General features: G+C 39.4%; 1 protein-coding gene across 1 annotated transcript in view; it reads left to right on the forward strand.

The window, feature by feature from the left end:
* Window positions 1-3,396: 3,396 nt before the first annotated feature.
* Window positions 3,397-23,283, forward strand: part of FREM1 (FRAS1 related extracellular matrix 1) — an 89,304-nt gene continuing 69,417 nt past the window's right edge. Inside the window, exon 1 of the mRNA XM_039567094.1 lies at window positions 3,397-3,415. The gene's annotated coding sequence lies outside the window, so the exon portion shown is untranslated. The remainder of the gene's footprint in view (window positions 3,416-23,283) is intronic.

A 23,283-nucleotide genomic window follows, 5' to 3' on the forward strand; every position in this document is an offset into this window, starting at 1 on the left:
CCTGTGAGCAGCCAGAGCCGATGATTTTTGCTCCGACAGGAGGCAGATGAAACCTGCTGTGGAGATGTTGCTCTCTGCTGTGCTGTAAGTGGGGAGGTAATATTTTGGTGAGGCTTTATTTATATACTCATGACCACATGCTAAGGAAATACCAAGATGGGCTTTGAGTCTTCTGCACCTTTTATGTTCTGATGTTTTCATTTTTTTTCATGGCTCCATTAAGGTTATTAATAGCATTTTTGTGTTTATACATATTTTGACTAAGTGAATGTGAAATGAAAGCAACCCAGTCATTGTCAGTGATGTCTCCACATTCTGTACGGGCACCCTCTGCCTTGCTCCAGGGCTGTGTTCTGTGCTATGCTTTTCACACTAAAGCATGCTGAGAGGTCTTTACAAGCCACAACAGATCTTTCCGAACTTTAACAGGTAGTATTTCTCAATGCTCCAGCTGTAAAGGCAGACTCTCAATTTCTTAATAGTACTTCTAATGGGCCTGTGAATTACATAAAAATTACCATTATAATTCTAGAAAAGGCTACAGCATGAATTTTTATTGCCTAGCAGTTTGAGACCTAGGACATCTCAACACGTCAGATCTCTGGGAAATTATGTTCCCTGATGAAGCTGGGAGTCATTCTTTCCAGTAATTTCTAGGTTTGTAAGACAAAATCTATGACTGACTCAGGGTGAAACACTGTCTTTAAGGTTTTATGTATCAAGGAGGAGGAAGAGAAGAAGTATTTCTGTCGTTAATTTGATGTTTTGGCATCTGTATAGAGGTATCCAGAAGCCTTAATGACCAGTCTACAAGAGCAAATATGTTTGTAACATCTAATAGCTTCAGCGCAATAGAAAAATTTTTTTCACCTTTTTTTCTGGTATTGCTGTGCTGTGCTTTCTTCAGTAGGTGGCAAACTTCACAAGCTGTAGTTGGATGTGGGGTTTTTTTGCAGGCCTTGAACCTCAGACAAGATAACATGTGCTGGGAAAGCTTTGCTTGGACCTCATCCAAATAATGTTTGTGTTCTTTCACTTGCCAAAAAGGAGCCATTATTGCTCCTAATTCAAACATTTTCTTTTCTGAACTGATCTGTGAAAAAGCCTATAGCTGCTGCAATGGAGTATTCCCTTTCTGTGTGTACTGCTCTTTGAGATTACTGAATAAGCGGCTGGAAAAATGCCCCCTTTTTTTGCTATTTAAAAAGCAAAACAATGTATCCATGAAACACAGGCCTGGTTTGTTGATACCATAGATCAAGCATTAGTTAAAATAAGAAAAAAGTGCTGCCATTTTTTTTTTAATAATAAGTATCCTCTCGTGCTACCATTTGTTTGGTATCATTATTAAGTGTGAGGGAGCACATGGCATTCCTCATACTACAGAAACACGGATGATCTTCAAGAAACTTAAGAGGTCCCTCCAGCATATAATGAAAAGGACTCCTGTGTTTCAGGAACCATGGAATCCAATTCAAGCAGTGACACAGAGTAAGTAGGGAGGTGAAACAGAGATCAGGATCTGCCTTGGGATGGACCAGTGACATTTCTGCTAACCATCCATGGGCTTTACAGAGGAATCTGTCTTGGGAGCATTTGGAAGGAAAAAAAAGTGGATATCTGATGCACAGGAACACTAAGAAAAGAGCTGAAAGCACAAGGGGCTGTGGACTGGCTCTTTCCAAAAGCCCTGGAAATACTTGTTATCACATTTACAGTATAAGACACTGTGCATGTCATGTGCTTATTTTTGTGTGGATATGTTTCTGTTGTGTTTCTTCACTAGGAAGAGAGAGTGAAGAAAACTAGGGAAAGAAACAAGAAGCAATAGAGAGATTTTAACAGAAGATTTGAAAAGAACCAGGGAGGTTCATTCCCTGGGATGACTGCTTGGTTGAAACTGTTGTTGCAGCTGTTTGGCTTGTTTTTAACGACACTGAATTTAGACAGAGAACAAAGGCCCTCTATTCCACTGCAAGCAAGTCCTGTGTGGGAATGTTTCTGGGTCTGTGAAAAAGAGATTGCTTCCTCATTAGCAAGAATGAAGTGTGTTGAGGGGGCAAGACTGAAACCAATCAGATTGGAATGGAACTGTGGTCTGAACTGGAATTTGCTGTTCTGAGTGGTAATGATGACAAGCCATGCATCCACTGGCAGATCATTTCATTACTCTGTGCCTGTTTATTTGCATTTCCAGCCATGAGATCCTGAAACAATAATGGGAGTTGTTTTAAAATCTGACATCTGCAGCGTCCATTTAAACTGAGGAGAGCATATTGGCTTTCTGTGGGAGAACTCTGTTAATTCTTTTCTCATCCTTGGATCAAGTCTTTACTCTCCTTTTCAGCCCTCGCCTGCCCCCTCCTTCTCCCCCACCATGTATTTCTGGATGCTTTAACCAGCATGCTCAGTAGACCTATTAACATATTCACCTGGTGTGATCATATTCACAGTACAATACCCTGTTTTCTATCTCCTTGTTTGTGCTCTCTCTACACCCTGCATATTCCCCATATAACCTGTTGATCTTGTCTGAATTTGTGTTCATCTTAATTGTGTTCTCCCAAGGTTTAAGGTAAGATTTCCTCTCCATTTTCTGGCCCTATTGTTTCCTCCTCTTTTCCCCCATGGACTTTCTGCATGCAACCAGCTCCTCATTTTTCATCTATGCTCTCAGATTAGGATGTGGCAGTTATATTTCCTGGGGGAAAACTGGTCCCTAAAAAAGCAAAGCAAAACAGCAGGAGCTCATAGCCTTCCTGAGAAGCTATGTTACACTGGTTCTGTTGGGGCTAAAATGGGAGTCTAAGACGCATCGCAGTAAGGAATAGACAGTACTAAGTGAAACAGAAGTGCAGCATACTGCTGCGAGGAAAATGTTCCTCTCCTAGTCAATAAGAGAGGCTTAAACTACAGAAATGGGGAAAGGTTTTGCAGTCATGGTCCTTAAGGTCTACCTCTGACTGTTGTTATAAGAAGAATGAGTGTCATAGATTAGCAAGCATAGGCCTGGAAGTGATTTCCTTGCTAAGGGGTGCTTACAGCTTCCTCTATGACCTGACAGAACCTATCAGATGGCCAGTTTGAATATGGACAATACTTTAAGCCACTTAAAGTTGTGACCGCCTCTGTGATCCACACTTAAGAATAGTAAACCCCGAGGCAGAGTCTCTCTCTCGTTTCCGGTGCTGGCACAGGTGGCTGCGGGCCCCATGTGGGGGCCAGCGGGCCCGGCCCAGGCCCTGCTCGGGCCAGGCCGGGCCGGGCCACGGCCATCCTGGAGCCGATGGACCTGTTCCAGCCGTGGAACACCGCTCCCCCCGCTTGCTGTGGGCAGCCGGAGCAGCTTGGCTCCCTCCCCCCCGCCCCCTCCACTTCGATAAGCGATAAGCGACATTCCAGCTGCAAGGCCAAGGTGAGATTAACCCTTTTAGTGCTATGAAGAGCTGAAAACCTGAGGGAAGAGAGAGAGGAGATGCTTTAAGCTGAAAGTCTGTTGTAAAGCTATGATATATCAGAGTATCCCGTTGTAATTCCACGAAGATATGGGGGGGTGGAGTGTTCAACTCGTAAGCAAAAGCACCTGCGCTGAGATAGGCAGATGCTGACGCAGCTGTAATTTCATGAGAAGTTTGGACAGGGAGAGATGGAAGCGATGAGGACTTTTGCTCCAAATGGGAAAGTAGAAAACCTCAGTTCCTAGAGATGCTCCCAGAGATAGTCCTAACGATGAAGATGAGGAGGACCCTTTGCTCCCAGGGAAGGAGAAGGGCCTCTGTTCTTAGAGATGAAATGCTCCCAGAGATGGGTGAAGAGAACTTTTGTTTCTGAACGGCTCAACCTTAAAATTGTACCCCAAAAAACTTCAAGAGTGGACCCTCAAAAGCAGTTGTGGGAAAAGCTGCAAGTTGGGGGAAGGGACTCATGGTTTTGTGGTGTTTGTTTAAATATATTTCAAAGTAATATCCCCAATTTAGATGACTTTCAGAAGCCCTGATACATTTTGTTTGGCTTATTGTGTTTGGTGTTGTTTGTTTGTTTTTAATGGATAATCCTCATCCTTCACTTTATCTACTTTGTTTGTTTTTAATGGATAATCCTCATCCTTCACTTTATCTACTAGCTGTGCAGTATCTGCAAATTCAGAGTAGCAATCAAAGAAAATTGCCAGTTTTCCTTGTGAATATAAAGTATGCCTCCTGTCCTTCGCTGCGGCATTCCTGGGATTTCAGGGTCCTGTTTCCTCTCTCACTTGGATATCTGATCTGGCTATGTTGCTGGAATTTGAAGCATGAAAGCACAATTGCAAGTAAGTTATTGCTAGTCTGGTTGTAATTTCTCTTGTGATTTGTAGATATTATTCATGGCTCAATTGACTGCTCTTCATCCATTAGTAATAGAGATGCATCATTCAAATAATGAAACTATTCACAAGGCACCTGGCTGGTCATTTGTAAAATAGAAGGCTGGCAGGCAACATTTTAAGCTGCCTGTGGGATTTCATTATTTCATCCTCTCATGCAAAGACTAGAAAAAGTCACTTTGCAGAAAATCTGTAAAGGAATCAGGAATTACACATAAATTCAGAAGGAATGTCATGAAACATTCCCATGAATACCAGTAATTTCTCCACTGGGAAGAGATGTTCTAGCAACTGTTTTTAATTTTTCTGGAATGACTTTGTTCAGCACACATTCTGTAAAAGGCCTCAGTTTTCCACTGTGTTGCACTCTTTGCTGTTAACCTTTGTGCGAATTCTCTGCATCAGTCCTTATGAGCTTTCCTAGGATTATTTAGATAATTTGAAAAAAAAATTTCATAATTAGTAATTATTAAAATTGGTAATTGCTCAAAATATATGCAGGTTTTAATAGAAAGACCTGAGGAATAGAGTGAATGTTACATTTATAACTAGAGGTATATTAGGGGTGAAGTATACTAGGGGTCGCTACTTAAAAGGCAGACTTGTACAGGTGCTTTTTTTGGGACAAAATGCTAAACTAGAGTTGGTGCATTATGGTACTCATTTGATTGACCTAGCCTCACTTTCAGTTTGGGAAGTTATTCCAGGCAATAACTTCACAATCATAGTCTCACAAATTAACACTCACTGTATGAACTCTTTTTAGGAGCTTTTATCCCATGCACCTTGGTCTGATGAAATGTTTCAGTGTTATTCATCTTTATGATTTTGATCAGTATATTTTACTTGGAATTTGCTACAAAGAAAAAACATGCACCCAGTTGCCACAATTAAAATGCGGGACAGTGGCTTTGTAAGTGTTTGACTACATATGGTTTTCTGACCTACTGCCGTTGCGTTGCCTCAACGCTTTCTGGGATCTGATACATAAGACAAAATTTATAGCCAACAAGCCTTGTATTTAGCCAGAGTTCAGCTTGTTTACCCATCAGTCTATAATTTCTTCTTGTCAGAATTCCATTTTCTATTAAGCAGTCAAGCTCAGTCATCCAGGAAGTCTGGCAATATAATTTTGCAGCTTTTACTCCCTCAGCTCCCACTGGCTGGAGGTCTTGCTCGTTAGCTAGTAAAATACTTTCTGGTCTGCAGGGTGGAGGAGGAGGAAGTCTTGTTGGCATTGTTCTTTCATTACAACCTGGAGATGTTATTCTCTCACACATTTTCCCAATTCCAGTGTTAGGTGGGAATCACTGCCCTCTCTGTGGGAGTTCCCGCTTTGTTCACTGCATGCCTCTAGCAACTGCTGCAGCTGCACTGTGATCTTGTTTGGATTTGTTCATCAGTTGATGATATCCATGCTGTATAGTGAGCTTTGCTCTCAAATGAGATACTTTTACAGAAGCTGTTATTGGGCCGACCAAAATTTGTAGCATCAAGTGAAAGACATTCATTCCAAGGTCTGTCACAGATGGTTGCTTTTTTTATGGCAGATATTTCACTGCTCACTTATGACTTCAGAAGATAATGTGACAGCTGGAGTTTTCATGCAGAAATTTTCAGGAGAACAAGATTTTCAGTGGCAATTTCTTGGTTGTCTCTGAGCAAGCTCAAGATTGGCATTTTCAAGGTATTTGCACAGTACCTGTTATTCACAGCCTGGCCTACGATACCCATCTGTAAAAGTTCTGTAATACTTAAGGCAAAAACATTGAATCTTGTAACATACATCGGGGTTGTTTGAATCTATTAAAGAAAAAATATTTCCCTTAACTCATACTGAAATCTATTTACCACCGAGTCTGGCTGTGTCTGCAAAACAGAGTAAAATAGTGGGGGGGTGGGGTTGACATTCCTAGAATCTTCTCTTGCATTTGCTTCCTGCATCCTTCATGTTTAGGAGCAGTTTTAGTCAAATGTCCTCAGCTCCGGCAAGTGTACATGTCCTCATAGCAGTCAAATAACAGTGAGAGACAAGAAATGGTACTCAGTTTGGCATGAAAAGTATATCTTTCTGTAGTTCCAGTTTAGGTGTAATTTTCTGTCAGTTTGATTTTGCTTATGATTACCCTCAACTGATATTTTTTGAAACTAAATAGGACTTGGAGAATGAAGGCAAGTAGATTAACAAGAAATGGAGAAATAAATTGTTGGTTTTTTCTGAAAGTGTCTTGAAAATAGGCTTAATCAGTTAAACACTGCCAAGAACAGTCTTTTAAATACTAGAATTGCAATTTACTTGAGTTTTTTGGTGGTGTAATTTGTTGTTGGTTCTTTTTATCTTGTTTTGTTTTGGTTGGTTGGGTTGGTTTTTTGTTGCTGTTTTTTGGTGGGGTTTTTTGTGGTTTGTTTTTGTGTTTGGTTGGTTGTTTGTTTAATATTTTTTCTTCAGAGAGTAGAAAAGTTCCTAAGTTCTGTATTGGAAATCCACTGCAATTGGACAATATGTTTATGTGACTTTGAAGCTACATCTCCAGATGTAAAGTATCTCCATAAAAAAGAGAAGACTTACTCAGAAAAGGCACAGGCTGAAGTTCCTCCTTCTACAGCAGAGCAAACACTGACCCTAATAAGTAAGGAACTGAATCCCTGTTATTAATGTCATTTTTGGGAGTTATTTTTATTCTCATTCTCATCTTAAAAGTGCATTTTCCAAAAGACTTCAAAAATATAATGAATATTCATTGGATCTGTGAAGGGTTGCCATCCTCAGCTGCACCTCCCACAGTGCCAAAAGTGGGGGCTGAGGAAAAAGGGCAGAAAACAGAGAGGTGACTATACATTTCAGCCATTTTTGTTCCTCTTCCTGCCCTCTGTTCTGTACAAGCTTTCCATGGACAATTGACAACTGCAAATTCTGTCTTAATATTTAGCAGCTCCCAAAGGCAGTGTGGCCATATAATTTTTCTAAACAGACAATAATTTTATGCCTGGGGATTGTTTTTAGCCAAATTCACCAGATTGGGAAGGTGTGGAAACCTACCACAGGGTAAGAATTTTTTTCTTTCTGCCATCTCTATGACTGTTGGAAGAATTTCTCCCCAGACGGGTGTGCATGGCCCACTGCAATAACATATTATTTCCCTTAGCTGTAATTTTCAGTTTCCAGATCCAGTAAGAATTTTTGGTGCTGTTTTAGCTCTTGCCAGGTAAGATACTGCTCTTGCCTCCCTTTGCCCTTCACCAAATGTAGCTGCTTGAGGTTTAATGTTCCCTTCTCTGAGATGCTTTCTCAAGAACTTTTGTAAGTGTGAAAGCCGTATGTTCCTTGTCACGCAGAAGACGATTAACCAAGCCAAACCTTTTGCCAAGCGCCCTGGAGCCTGTAAGGTACTGTGTCTCTGGAGATGCTTTCCTTTTTCATCTTTCCAGTATCTCCCTGCCTTTTGCAAGGATCCGGCTGTAAATTACAGCTGGTTTAACTAAGAGAATGTAACACAGCTGGAATTTCAACTACAGCTGCTCTAGGAATAAATCACATCCTAGGATTCCTTATCAGCACAATGCCATGAATGCTGTTACTGACACAGAACAAATTGCTTTACCACTGCACCAGAGAAGTTATGGGCAGGGATGCGAACCTGATATGCCCTTGTACAGTCCATGCTTGAAATATGTCATGTGTGTATGTAGATTCATGTGAAAGGGGGTGAAAAGACAACTGCCTAAGACAATTTAATACTATTAGGTTTGGTTGACTCTGGTATTCCTAATGTTTTTTTTTAATTATAAATTTGTGCAAAAGAGAATGAAATTATCAGTTCACAGGATTTATTTTGTGGCCTTCAGAATCATTAAACATAGAACGTGGTAGGGTTCTTACTCAGGATTTTTTGTTATTAGTGAGAAGACTGTGACAACTTTTTTTTTAACAGTGATGAATGGATAGTATTTTTTATCATCCATTTTAGAAGAAAGTGGTTTGGGGTCACAATGAACTGGACAACTAAAACTGGGAACATTCCAGCTGATTTCTTTAAGGAAAAGTTGAATTTCTGTACAAGCATAAACTCCATAAGAAATGTATGTAGTAGTACATAAAACACTTGAACAGGAGATCCAATGAAGACACTGATATTCTATATGAGCAAAGTAGCTTAGCAGCTTTTGATGGCAGAATTTGGCCCTTGTGCTTGCCCCTACGTGGTGATCTCCTCAGGGCAGGAACATATCAGCTACTTTAAAACACATCTCTGGTATTGGTGTACCCGTATTTTACAAATTTTGAAGTGTTTTCAATACATTTTCCAGTGATGAGTAAGAAGTTTCTGTTGTATTACTTTCCTCCTCTTTTAAGCTTTAATGGACAAAAAATTCATGCATGGAGGTAAATAGCAAATCTTTGCATGTGAATAGATTTCTGTGTTGGCATGGAAAGCAGCTGTTTCTTCTGGAACTTATATGAATCTCACAAGGACAGAAGAGCAGACAATACTTCCCTGTTCAGCTGCTTTTCTGAAGCTCTGCCCTGTAAGTCAAAGACTGCTGGAGACCTCAGGAGCTTTGCATTTCTCCAGGAACTTTGCATTTCTCCAAGACCAGACTCAGATCCAAACTCCATGACTTGGACCTGTCATTTCCAGTAGCGTCTGCCACTTCCATGGAAGCAAAGTCCTAAGATCTCAAAAATAATCCTACATGCTAAAAATTCTAATGTTTCAGAAAGAAAACTGCAATGATTTTGTGTAACACCCACTAGCCATTATACCAGACTTGTGCTTAACCACAAAAGAGGTTTGGGAAGAGAGACAATTGTTCATGTAGGCTGAAGAAGTGTAAGGATCCTCTTGCTGAGCATGTCTAAGCAGTGATATGACCACACCATGTGTTGAAGTGTACTTGTAGTGGCAGCTTCTGGCAACTCTAAGGTTGCGGCTTAGTCTCTGTGTTACCTGTGGATTACTTTAAATAGATAATTGTTTACACAGGTAAGTGTTCTATATTAGCATACACATGTCCCAAGTTGTCTTCTATAAGTCTCTCAAACATTAATTTGTGATTATTCACTGTTGGCTTGTTCTTTCTTTCAGTACTTCATTAATATAGGATTAAAGTTCAAACTAATGCTACCTGATTAATGTCTAGTTGGGAACACAGTTTGTGGTTTATTTTAATTCCCATTGGAATTATCTTAACTTGTTTTTTTTTTTTTCTGTATGCACAAAGCTGATGAATAAATATTGAGAGAATAAAGAAAAAGTATCGTTAAGTCTTAGAGAATGTGGAATTTTTTTTTCAGCTCTTAAATGCTTGCCTGGGACAAAACTACTACTAATAAAATGCAATGTGCTGAAAATGATTAAGGGAGCCTTTACTTGTTATGTTTTCTGGCTATCTTGGGAGTTTTAGTATCTGTCAGAAGAAACTCAGGATTTGAATTTTTTTACTCCCTGAAGACGCAGTATGCTGAGTTACCCCAGAGGTCATAACACTGTTTCTCTGTCACTCTCACCAAACACATGCCTTTGCTTCTACCTCTGGAGAAAATGGTGAATAAGCAGTATGTTCACAGCAGTGGAGGGAAGTCATATGTGTTCAGTCACACTGAGAAAACTTCTAGTTTTCACTAAAACAATTAAAGCAGATTAAGGTATAGTCTAAGGGACATATGCCTGATGTTTCATGGTTATCTGTCTTTCATGGAATTGTCTGGCACACACTAAAATTATGCTTGGCTGGCTGCCTATTGTGAGAGCAGGTCTCAGTGCAGTGGTTCAACTCTAGCTGTCTCTGGCTGTATTAATCACAGAGAAGTTTTAGTAGCTCAGGGTACATAATGTGACTTTTCACGGTTTCATCTTTGGGCAAGGTAAGTCATGTAGTATATTTAGACTTCTAAAACTTTCTAAGACTCTCTAGGAAGGCAATTCCCTAGATGTGGATATTGCAAGCAGTACAGTGTCCTGAGAGACAGACCACGGTCCTAGGGACGGCTAGCTACATCCATCACACAAACCGGGCACAGTTTGAAAAAATGGGAGGACTCTTTCTTCAGCAGGGATTAAAAGTTCCAGTCACAGGAAAGTGAACAATTTATAGTGTTGCTGGAAGTGAAATACAGATGTTTTTCTGCCTGCATTTAGGTTTGTCCTCCTGCTTATTTTGATCAAAATTGCAGGGCTCCTATAGAAATAATGAATTGAATATGGTGACTCCTTCAACCTACTAATGATTTTGAAAAAAGAAACATAGGTATCATGCAGGTACAACACTTAAACTGGATATCTTATTAGCAAGTGTTTTGGTTTTTTTTCAAGAGGATACACTGTTTTGAATTAAAAGAACCGCTCCTCCTATTCTATGGGAGAAGACATCCATCCACTGTTCAGGAACACAAAGGAGGACTACAGATATGTTTATCATGCTATACTATCATTGTGCCTCTTTATCAACCTACATTCTTCTTGCTCCAAAACAAGCATCTCCCAGTAAAGTGAATTTCTTTTGTGTTTAAACACAAAATGAACTGAGTTCATACAGTGAAATCTGACTAGTAAATATTTAACTGTTTTGAACAGGAAACAAAATATTTGATACTGCAATTATTATATTATTTTGTGATGGACTGAAATATAACCTATAAAAGAGCTTTTAAATACACTTTTTTGACTTTCCTGTCTGTTAGAAAGAGCTGATCTTTTCTACTTGACCTGCTTCTCAGATTTTAAGAAGAGTCTCTTTGCTTGTTTTCTTTCCTAATAAGCATCAGAAATAGTTGCTCTGCTCAGTGCTGGTTCAGGTGAAGGATCTCCTGACACAGAAGAAGGCTCACATATGTGTTGTCAGCACGTGTTCTTTGACTGACAGGAAGATATTTCAAAGTGTTAGCCACACCACTATTAAAATCAGGATAAAAAGCTGTTAACAAAAGCTTAACAAACACCAACCTTTGAAATTCCCTGGTCTCTTTTTACTGTATCTTTTGCCCGGGTTTTCAATTTCTTGACTCTAGTGAGAGAAAAATTTTACCAGTTTCTTATACACCTTACAGCAGTTTGAAGAGTCAAGATCTAATGTTCTGACCAAAATAGAAATTTCTGCTCCAATAGACTTCTCTCTCTCTCATACACTTGCATCTTTGCAGTATTAGTGGAAGGAGATCCAAAAATTTGAATGTGTAATTTTTTTTCCACATTCCCCTAAAGGTAATTTGAGTGAAAGGATGAGAGCAAAGAGAATGGGAAAATAAGGTTGTAAGCTAGCAGACAAAATACTATTTGGCTTTTCCTACAAAAATATTCTGGATGGGCCCCTGACCCTTGAGCTCCCTCTGCTCATGGCAAAAATTATGGGAAACACTTTTCTCATGGGGAAGGAGCAAATTTCTTCCAAAGTAAGCAAATGCTTCAGAAATGTAACCACCAGCAGGTTATAAAGCAGCATTAGCAAAGACATGTGTTTATTTGCTGCGAGAAATGTTATGTTTAACTTCCTAAACAAAGTTTCTTTTGCCATTAAACTCTAAATGATGAAGCAGGTGTCAACTATGTTGACTCTTGCCATTATTACCAGTTTGTTTTTTTCGGGAACATTCCTGTCCAGCTGCTCCCACCTCCCACCTTTCAGAAATATGCTTTTCATTATACTAGTATCCTGTTTTAGCAAGGCTGAGAATGGCATGCTAATTAGTCATATGGATGTAATACAGGCCTCCTGATTTTAAGAATGTTTGGTGTAGGTAGTGAAGAAAGATTGCTCTCATTACAGAATCAAATTATATTGTGCAAAACCAGTATGAATAGTAACTCTGGCAATTACTTTGTTAATGAAGGGTGATGTACTTGCTCCATATTCTGTTGTCTCTGGTATTTGGCAGTGTTCTTAGCAAGAACTGGTTTGGTTAATATGGCAGAAACAAACGTGGGGCCCCTTGAGCTGTGGATATTCAAGAAGTCATGGTGTTGGTTTCAGAGGGGAATGCTGAAATAGAGGTAGTCCCTTTAAATACATTTAAAGACTTTTCTTATATGCAATTTACTTCTGTTTACATGAGATGTTATCTAGAGGATGCTAAGAATTTAAACATCATTCTTCATTTGTGCTTACTGGGAAAAGCTGATTGTAACCATCTGTTGTAGAACAGACTCAGAAAGGGATGACCTTTCTGGTTTCAAGTTCTTGCCTGCCTGAGCTCAGCCTAGCAAAATGAGAGAGCAGTGAATACACTGTTGCATTGCGGGGACCTGGCTGAATGTGAGGGAGGATGGAGGGGATCTTTCAGTGCACTGTGAAAAGGAGGATAGGCATTTCTGTTTGACAGTGCTGTGTGGTTGCATCCACTTTTTAAATGGAAACAACAATCCATTTGGCAGGGTTTTTGGCACTGGCAGGATTTCTGCTTTGCTTGCTGATAGTACTTCTACTGAATTGCTGATATATGATGAAGTTTGGATCCCTGATAAACTCTGAATGGGGAGAACAAGATTTATTTCCGTGAGGCTCCATGAGAGTGCAAAGATCCACCTAGACAATAATAATTCATTGCAGGATTACAGGCTGGACACTTGGCCTAAAGGATAAGTAGATCTTTGACTAGTGTTTAAAATCAAGGTAACTGAATTTTTCTAGTTGTGAAGCGCGTTGATAGAATATGGTTTGAACTTAATACACTGCTAAAAATACTGCATCTGCTCTTATTGTCAGGCCTCTGATGGTGTGATGTTTCACCTGAAATCTTTAACACCTGGCACCAGCAAGGAGGGGATGCCAGATGCTCAGCACTTCTGCAAATCAGAGCATTGCAGGAGGACATCCAAACACAGGGCTGCAAATTGCCATATACATGGGAATTTCATGGTCCTTCTAGTACTGACACAACTGAGGGGATTCACTGTGACAGACTCCTGAAAAAGAGGAAGGTGTTAAAAATTGTCAGGACACAGGTTCAGAGCTGAGAGGAATGAGGCTCCAGAGGGTTACATCTATGACTTGAATGAAGACTGGGAGTGAGAAAACGTGGGCTGAACACATTAATACAGAAGAGACAGGTCATCAATCAGGATTAAGAATTTTTTTTTTTAATTATAACTTCAAGACCTTCCACTTCTCTTTTCGATTTGAAACACAGTGACTTTCTGTCACTGGTACATGTTTGGGCTACTCAAATATTTCAGAAATGGAGGTCTAAAATGTGTTTTGGCTGGGACTGTTGGTGTATATAGAGACTTTAAAACACTGGTTAAGGTTAAAAGGTCTTTCATCTATTTGTATGATTGTCTTCTCTATGCTCAATCAAAATCTGTGGAGCCTAAGGAGTAAAGCCTTGTCCTAAAGGTAAAAATCACAATTGTCACAGGTTTTACTGATTTCAGTGGAGGTGGTCTTCCATCTCAAACCTGAACAGAACTCTGTGGTTTTTTAGCTTTCCTGCACCCCTGTTTGTAACATTCCTGTTAAGGTCAGCTTTGGGAATAAAGTCACAGTATTAGAGACAAAAAAAGTTTTCTATCAGACAGACAATTTGTTTGCCAGTTGGTCAGTATCCTGCATAGTGCTGAAGAAGAAAGGGAAAGTCAGGAAAAAGGGAAGGATGTGGGGGAAGTAAGGGGTATCTGCTGGCCAACACTATCTTACTTTTATACCGAAGTTGGCATATAGTTTACATTAAACACTGAGGTCTGGTTAAGAACTTGCCCTTAAACTTCAGACGTTGCTTATAAAAGCAATTGGCTATACTTCCCTAAAGGCTAGAAAAGCTTGACTAAGTAATTCCCTGTTTCTGCAAGTCCCTCTTTGGGGAGGAAGTCAACTATATTAAGAAGTTGCAGTAGAAAGAGATCAAGGATATAAAGAATGAATTCTTGTTAAAAATATGGAGACCCTCCAAAATTTGCTAATGTACAGTAATTAGCAGTTTATTATTGCATCCCTCAGTTGTACTAATGGCCCTCTTCTTCATCCTGTAGTTTTGGTTTCTGGTTCTAAATACCATGCTGTTTTACACTATTTTTTTCAGCCCAGAGCACAAGCTAGTTAACAGCATATGTAAGTCATTGCCTTCTTCGGCCACAAGCAAAACATCGTGTGATGGCTTGTACATCTGTGCTAAGTGTTTGAAAGATGAGGTTTTGCTGACATCTCAATTTTCTGTAAAAGTGCTACAGCAGCCTTATGAAGGGAGGGAATAGGCTTGGTGAAAGGAAAGAAACATGCACTGTTAGCTGTTTCATCACACAACTCTCACCGCAGTCAGACCTGCCAGTTCACAGGAGATGGGTTTCCTATCATACTGGGGACACAGACCAGCCCAGGTTGTGCCTGAGGAAGGAATGCTGTTTGCATTCACTCACAGGAGCCAGATCTGCTACAGCTGGGATTTCTGCTAGCAGCCTGCTCCTCCATCTTGAGCTACCCCAGGGCCCGCCCAACTGACACCATGTCTGTATTTATCACTGGGCTCCAGCCTCCAGCCCTTTCTGTGCCCAAGCTGGAGAACACAAGCTGAGGCCTGGAGTTTTCCACTTTGGTCTGGAGCCAATGTGGGAAGCACATGTGAAAAGAGTAGGTCCGTCTGATGCTGGTTTCTCCGAGTGGAGTGCCGCCCTATCAGCCCTGATCTGGGCTTCCCCAGGATATAAGCAGTGCACAAAGTGTCTTCCAACAGTGGCATGGCACCCAACCATGACACTTCCTTGTGAATTCAGTGTTAGAGGACATACACTATGGATGCACATGTGTGGTCTAAACAGTTAGTAAGAGAAGGACCCTTGAAAAGTGTTTGGATGGCTTTTCCTGTAAACTTTATGGCCATTCAAGTGGATTCACTTGTGAACATACTTCCCCTCTCTCCCAACATAGCAAATTTCTCATGTTGCATGCATGGAAAGAGAGATAAGTGGTTGTTTGTTTATTTTAAAAATAGGGCAAACTTCTCTTGTGTTATGATTTCAAACTCTTTTACATCAATAAATCCTTTAGAAACCATTCTTTATACCTTTTCTTAGGACAAAAGAGCAATTAGCAGACTACAATAGTCTCAACATAGTGAAATTAATTATGTTATAAAGATCACGACTCAAGATCACATCTGTCACCACATGTAAGAGGTCTTTGATACTGCCTGTATAATTCCCTTCTATGTAATTACAGATGTGACCTGAGTATGTGACTTAAAAGGATCAAACTACAGTTTTTGGCTAGGCTCTTAATAGGGTTTTTGTTGAAATCTGCGTTGTCTTGTTTTAATAAAGGTATTTGCTGCAAGACTGAATAGTCCAGTAAATGCCACTGGTGAGTCTTTTGGCTTGTCCTGGTTCAAACTTTGAACATTAGTGAAGAGGAGTTTGATACTCTTTATATTGGTGACTTTATGATGCACATTTAAATATGTGCTCTTCACAGATAATTTTAAGTGCAGTCTATACATTTGTGACATTAAAACTTTTTTTAAACCAAAGTGTATTGTAAGAAATGTCTTTTTCAGGTTTTGAAGTCTCCTTAAATATTCAATAACATTGCTGCAGGTAGTGATGGACTAAACTGCTAGGAAGTACAATCTGTCAGTTCATATGTCTGCAGAGGAAAGGATTATCTCTCCTCAAAAGCTATAAAAAGTCATTTTTGGAGAACTTCCATCTTATTGGGCACTGTATTTGGTTTGGCTGGTTAAGGAGCAAAGCCTTCTGAAAATTAACCAAGATTCACCCACTGAAAGACTTTGTATATACTCACAATACTACTTTTTTTTTTTTTTCATAGAGGTTAAATCAGAGTCAGATCAAGACCCTGGTTTTTTAGATTCAAGTAGAGATTCCTTCTTTGAATAAAAGCTTAATTAATGTCATTTTACAATTCTAAACTCTCATCTGTTTCAGCTGGTGGCTGCAAATAGCCTGGTGGCTATCTCAGTTCTTGTGCTGATTGCTGAGGAGCTCTGAGGCCATCTCCTCTGCTGACCCTGCTTCAGGGCCAGTGAGGTCTGGACAAAGGTAGTCACAATCTACTGGAGCTGGGGTCAGATGCCCCTGCATCTCTCCTGGGTGTTAGTGCCTTAACTCACGACTGCTGTATCTTCCAGGACAAAGCTCCGTGTTGGCATGGCTACATATCAGCAGGTGTCAAGTGAACCCTTTCCACATCAGCCAGGCAGCATTTGCTCAGCATGGTGGTGCCTCACAGGAAAAGCTTCCTTTGGGCATGCAGTCACACATGTCTCCAAAGAACTTAGCATTTTTTAACTTAAGGTAGATTATTTTTTTGAGATTATTCAGTGTGACACTGAATTCAGTCTGGAAAATGCCATTTTCCAAAGCTGCCAGTGACTGAGACGTACAATCTAAATTTAGCTGTGTACATCCCTTGTTTTCATAGTTCCAGCCCTGAATACTGCAGTGCTGTTAAGGCTGAGTAAGTCTCTAATCACTCTGCCCAGGCTCTCTTTGTCTTTCTCGTCCATCTGTCTGTACTAATAAAGTAATTGTATATTTCAATCTAACAACACTCGTGATCTGCCCCAACCCATTCTATGAAATGAGGGTTAATGAGACTTGGAGCAACCTGATCTTGTAAAAGACACTGCTGTCCATGGCAGGGGTGTTAGGATAGATGATCTTTAAGGTCCCTTCCAAACCAGAACATTCTGTCAATCTATGATTCCATGAGGTTTGTTGGTGGCCTGGAAATACTGCAGCTGGTTCAATTTATGTGATTCAGTGCTGTCACAGTTTGGATCTAACCTTGGGTACCTTTAGCATGGGAAAGTCAGAAAATGGGACAACTTTCTTTGTCCCTCATTCATATTTCTGTTCTTCCACAACATCCCAGCTCTTTCTGCAAGCATATTTTTTTCTGGACAACACACTACACACCTCAAGACACTTTGTGCTTTTTCAGTCAGACCTAGTCTGATTAATTTAAAACTCTGTTTGGACAAACCACCAAGAGAAAAGACACCTCACATTATCATTCACTGTTACTCTGTAAAGAACCTCGGACGGAAAGAGGTTTTAAATGAAGTAGATTTACTTTAATTTTTTTTTTTTTACTGGGCTCATCCTCTGGCCTGTGCAGGGAGGAAACTGAATGACTTCTGACTCCTTGTCTACCTGAAATTTTGATATAGAAAAACTAAAAAAGAAAACTGAATTAGCTGTAGATGTGGAACCATTTCAAGGAGAAGGCATCCAAGCATCTAAATTTTAGTAAAGAACAGAGGTTTAGAAAACCAAGATAACAGCTTACCAATTTACAAAGCAAAAATTCTGGAATGGCTCAAGTAAGAAACAGACACTGAATAAATACTAGGCACTTCCAGGTGAAACTGAAATAGAGCTAAATCTTGTCCTTCAAAGTCTTGGAAAAACAAAGACTGCAAAAAATAAGGGAAAGAGCAAGAGAAGGAAGAATTGCCTTTAATGTTTTTTTTTTTTAACGGAGAATCTACCAAGTACAGTGACTACATGCTGAATTATTAGAAGAGTCTCTGTTCTTCATAGCATGTTCAGGTGTTTTGTGATGTGTCTTTTGCCATTTCCCTTTTCAGATATGGAAGACCATGAAGTTAACACAACTCAAAACACTTCTTCAAGATTCTTTCTCAGACATTTAGAGGTTCTTGCTTAAGAATTTTCTCCTTCTCTTTGTAATATCTACTGTAATCCTAAGCATGGTTCTTGAAAAGATATAATGTAATTCCTTGCTTTCAATGACCAGACTTAATTGCATTATTTGCATAATTTCCTGTAAAATTCTTGCAGATTTGTATCTGTTTGTACATCTGTGTCAGGCTGGGGAAGCATTTCTTTGGTCTCAACAGATCATGTCTTAAGACTAATATGCTGTTCGGTGAGAGTGTTGAAACAAAGGTGTGCCTTGGGCTGTGTGAGAAGAAGTTGTTGGCCATAGCTGGTGCCTGGGTTTCAGGCTCTGTTTTGCAAGGCAGTCTTTGTTCTCCCCTCATCTTCTTTTCTTTTTGGCTTTATCTCTCAAACCATTGCCCATTCTGTCCTACCTTCCTTAGGCCTGTATCTGCCCACATAACAGGGAGTACTGCTTGTGCCACAGCTGGGCTTTGACAGTGGAGAGATGACAGGAATACCCACATGTGGGGATTTTCTGGAGAATTCTTCACTTTTCCAGGTGCTGTGTTTCATTCATTGCTAGCAAGAATCATATCTGATGCTGTTAGAATTAAAATAAAATATCTTCCTAGAATTCCCTAAGCTGTCCTCAGCAGGTGAAAACAAGTGGGGATTCTTTTCTTCTATCTCAGAAAGCTCCTTCAATATTCTTTAATTAGCCTCTCATCTTAATAATACTTCAGCTGAATATCAAGATATTCACCCACTCAATATGAAATTTTGAAGATACGAAGATATGAAAATTCTTCAGAAGTAACCTTTTTAGAGGATTATAGGAGATGAAAGCACTACTCTGTGCTTAAAGACTTCTGCATACCTTCTGAACAGTTAGGGATTGCAATGGTTTCGGGAATATGTCATCACAATTAGTTAAAGCACTGCTGTAGGTAAAAACGTAGACTTCGGAGGCAAGGCAATTTCTTTATGAAGATTAGCATTCCTGGGTATCAGTATGGATGCTCTGTATAGCATGTGCAAGGACAAGCACAGGATAATTTCAATATTCTAAAAGGTATGGGTTCTCTGGAGCTACCACTTAAGGTCGGGAGCGGTATCTGCTATGTATTAGTCCTACCATACTACATTTCTGAGAAGTAATCTGCCTTTGCAGAACTTACACCCTTCTGTAGAATACAAAAATAAAATCTATGACATTGCTTGGAAAACTCTTTTTTCAGATCTTTCATAGTCAGTGGCAGTGTGAGCTAAATAGGGAAAGTCAGCGAAACGTTAGAAGCATTAACTGAGATGAAAATCCATTTGTACCAGCTGTGGTCTAAATCCATATGTGGTCTAAAGCCAAAATAAAGGCCCTGCCCCACAAAAGGCTCAGTTTTCAAAGACTTTGGATAAAAATGTCCAGAGCCTCGCTAAATTCACTTTGATTGATCTCAATTAAAACAACCAAGGAACCATTCCTGAGTGCAAATTACTTTAATGGCAATAAGGTAATATTCCTAAAAGTCTTCCAGTTTGAACTAAATTGGATAGTAGTTTAATTATGAGAACAATTCCCCCTTTGAATTAATGAGGACATGTGATCTGTGGGTTTTGGTGGAATGACTGGACATGGAACAACAGACATTTAAGAAAGAGAGGGAAAACACGGGCATTTTGAACGTGTATTTTGAAGCCCAGTTGTAAGCACTACTGAAAGAATTGGGCAGACTCTCAGCATGAGACAATCCTTCATGGCTTTTGGGATTATTTTTAGCCTTTTTTTAGCCTACATTTTGAAAAGATAGTGTTTTCCCTTTCTCTCCTATGCTTCTTTATGTGTGAAAAATTGCTTTTTCTATCCCTTGTTAGCTGCATTAAAGAATAGGCCAGCTCATTTCAAGCGGGAATACAGTTATTTCCCCTATTATAGGGACATTGCCATTCCTCCAAGGTCTCCATTAAGTACTGCTCTCCGATGTTGCCAAAGAGATGATTTTTGTGGCACTCAACCTCTCTAGGATCTCTGATCAGGAAGGGGTAGAAAAGGGTTCATCCTGACCTCATGTGTGACTCCTGTGACAGACCAGATGCTAGCCACCCTCAAAAGCTAAAAATGCTTATGGTCGTCTTAGCTGCTACCCCCCATTTTACACCATGCTACCTGGAGATTTGAAATATCTAACCTTTATCTTTTTACTGCAGACGAGAAGGGTGTGGCAGGAGCTTTGAAGACAAAGAATCAATACCTATATAGGTGCTGGGAGCACAAGTACAAATACTCAAAATTTCTACAATTGAAATTTTGTGATGAAGCTTATACACACAAGCATGTCTTTTAATGCTGCAGAAAGTGTTCTGCAGAATGGTGGTAGCTGAATTTCTCTTCCTACCAAATTGTTATGTGTCTCTACAATCCTGGCCCAGGGAGGGACAAGCCTCTCCAGTCACATAATCCCACAACCCCAGTGGCCATATATGCCTCAGTGAGGCTGCCCTGGAGGGCCTGGAGGAAGACTTTGCTGCTTTGTATCCAGATGTGCCTAGTCCCTCTCACTTCTCTGAAAATAACACCATGGGTATGAAGAGATGTTTTTATGGTTTACAGCAAGTATGCTAATCTTTATGGATTTATAATTTGAAGAAAGCTTACTAGTGGTGACATGCTCTAGATATATTCAGGCAAAGGACTGCAGGGGTTGCCAAGATGCCAAAGTCTTTGAAGATGTCCATTCACTGTTCCTCTGCAACATCTGAGAGTCTAGCCTAAGATACAAAGAATGTCAAAGTCTTTAAAATTAGAGATAATAGCACTAAGTATGGATTTCTTAAAGGAGCTACTCATTTTACTGGAAATGTCACTCACATTTGTCTCAAACATTCAGGCAACATTCTGATCTTTTTATCTGCTTGACACAAAACAAGTATTTTTTTTCTGCCTTGTTGTATTTTCCAGAATGCCATTTTCTATGTCTAATGCCCCTTCTACAGCCAGAAATTTGAATAATTTGTATTTGGTGAAGAACTTTACCATTATAGATTCTCTGCATGTATTTGCCAGTGAAGCAGTCGGCAATGACACCGTGCATTTGATCTTCTGACAGCTGTGCTCCATGTAAGAGACTGATGCATTAGAATATTTCCTGTAAAAGTTGTATGAGATTGATAAAGTTTATATGCTAATGCTTGCTGTGTTGCAATACACGGCTTAACTCCCTGGAGGCGTATCCAAACATGAAGTGGATTATTTTGAGACACATTGCTTGACATTACATGAGGCTCAATTAAGAGTATCACCTGTGACACAATGCTTTGTTAGACTTTAACTGAAATATCAGACATTTCTTTTCCACAAACATGGAGAACATACATAGAGACAGTTACTAAAAATAGAGAAGACTTAAAAAAATGACAAAAAATACTGACTAAGGAAGCATCATGCCCTTGATTTTCATTCCTCATGCCCTTTCCTACTGTATCCGAACACCTAATAAGCAATCACAATTCCCAGCCCTCTTGCCTACAGGGACATATTATGGAGCTATGCTCCATTTTTTCTTATGGAAAAGCAAAGAAAATCACACAACAAACACTTGCATTGCTGAGAATTTGAAAATAGGGACATGGCCTGTAGGAGACTCCATTACAGTGACTGTCTATGAGACTTAATACTCTTGATGAGTAATTGCAATGTTGCAGTGGATATGGGATTGGACTAGATGACCTTTGAAGGTCACTTCCAACTCAAATAATTCTGTGATTCTGTGATTTTAAACAAATACAGAAAGAGTTCCTAATGAACTTATCTGCACCAAATGAGGAGAAATGGTATTTGTGCCATTTATATGGCATATAATTTTAGAAGAAACTCCACAAAAGCAAATGATGTGTCTTCATTTGATCATGTGGAACTTACTCTAAAGATGAGTTATGTACTCTACCAGGCCTCCTGTAATAATCTTAGGTGCTGAGAAAAAAGTTATAGAGAACATTAGAGAGGAAGACTTTGAGGCATAAATCAGATTTTATAGAATTTTTTCCTTTACCCGAAGAATCTAGATTTCCAAACTTATAAAAACCCCAGTTTTATTTGCTGTAACTTAGATGAAGATAATACCTTGACTGTCTTTATCTCCTTTGTTTTTTTAGGGTTTTTTTTTGGACTAGATGACCATTTGTTTATTTATTTGTTTATTTGGGTTGTTTGTTTGGTTTGGGTTTTGTTGCTGTTGGTTTTGTTGCTGTTGTGGTGGTGGTGGTGGTGTTTGTTTTGCCAGAAGACTACACTGTTTTAATAAAAAGACTGTATTATTTTAGAAATCAGTCTTACTAAACATGAATAAATATTTCCCATGATATGTGAAATAAATACCATTGTTATTCTCTAGCACATCTTCTAGTTGAGATCCTCAGCAGTTTACGAATATGCATCTTGACTCCTTAAGATCAACCATGACTTCAAATAGCTTTGATTCAAATTAGTCATCAGTGGATCATTTAACACTAACTGAGTTGAGTGGTGTTTTTGTTTTTTAGGAAAATTGAGATATGAAATACTTTCCAGGAACCTGGACTACAGCTTTTGAGTTGAAGCCAGTATCCAGAATTTTTAGGTTTCAGTATTATGCTCAGTCCAGTGAGCATCTTGACATGTCTCTGCCAAGTTCTTTACCTGTTAGAAATTGAAGGGCAGGTGTCCTTGTGGAAAGATTCCTCCTGCTACTTAACCTAAACTAAACCTCTAAATGCAACTTGAATAAATAGCAGTATTTTTCTGCTAGTTTGAGGCTATGCAGTAGGGTAAATACACTCTTCCTTGTATTTAGTAAGTGGCTATTGTCAGTGGAGTGGGTGACATTCCTCATTCCCTGAAGTTTAACGTCTTACCTTTCTATCATTTTATTGGAGGTTTATGCAGTTTAAAACTCCCTTCAGGTCACAGCTTCTTTTTTTCAGACAACACAACAATGTCATGGTTCATAAATTAAGGGATCAATTTTTTTTGGAGCTGAAAATATCTCCCTAAAGGTTAGGTCTCTGAGACATTCATTAAATGCTGGCAAGTTTGACAACTGTCTTTTGGAAAGAATGTTTTCTGATACTTATAAGGAGAGAAACTCAACAGTGTAATTAATGCTTTATCAATTTGAACTCATTGGCATAGAAACCTCTGCCACATTTGGAATGCCACTTGATGCCTCTATTTTTGATTACAAGAAGAGTTAAACCCATGTCACACAAAACTCAGTAGCAATGACTAAATATAATTTCCAGTCTTTTTCTTTCCCAAGAACAAGAATGATAGTGTGGAAGACAGCCACAACTAAGGCTCTTCCCTCATGCAGCTGT

The sequence above is a fragment of the Corvus cornix genome, chromosome Z, assembly GCF_000738735.6.
Source record: "Corvus cornix cornix isolate S_Up_H32 chromosome Z, ASM73873v5, whole genome shotgun sequence".
Taxonomy (NCBI): domain Eukaryota; kingdom Metazoa; phylum Chordata; class Aves; order Passeriformes; family Corvidae; genus Corvus; species Corvus cornix.